Below are 402 nucleotides of genomic sequence, written 5' to 3'. Positions count from 1 at the left end.
CGAAGCGTGATAAAAAATGCGAACTCTTAAATTCTTAAAAAAGCGATTATTATGATATATTATAAAAACAAATAATTCAATAAAAATCAAAAAAATATATATAAACATTACGGGAAAATGCATTTAGAAACAAAATACATTTATAATACGTATATATATATATTATACGTATATATCGATATATTTCGAATATAATAAAATAAAATTGATTTTATGCACATTCGTTTCAATATGAATAAAAAGATTATAAAAATCTATTCTAAATAAATTTATTCTAATAAATTTATTCGTTAAAAGTTTATATTAACATGAAAATCATCAGTCATAAATCGTTATATGTCCATATCACCAAGTTATTTTTCCTTCCAAATTATCCCGACAATCGAACGAATAAATTCTTTT

This window comes from Apis dorsata, unplaced genomic scaffold (assembly GCF_000469605.1).
Source record: "Apis dorsata unplaced genomic scaffold, Apis dorsata 1.3 scaffold_422, whole genome shotgun sequence".
NCBI lineage: Eukaryota > Metazoa > Arthropoda > Insecta > Hymenoptera > Apidae > Apis > Apis dorsata.
This window is presented reverse-complemented; position numbering follows the sequence as displayed.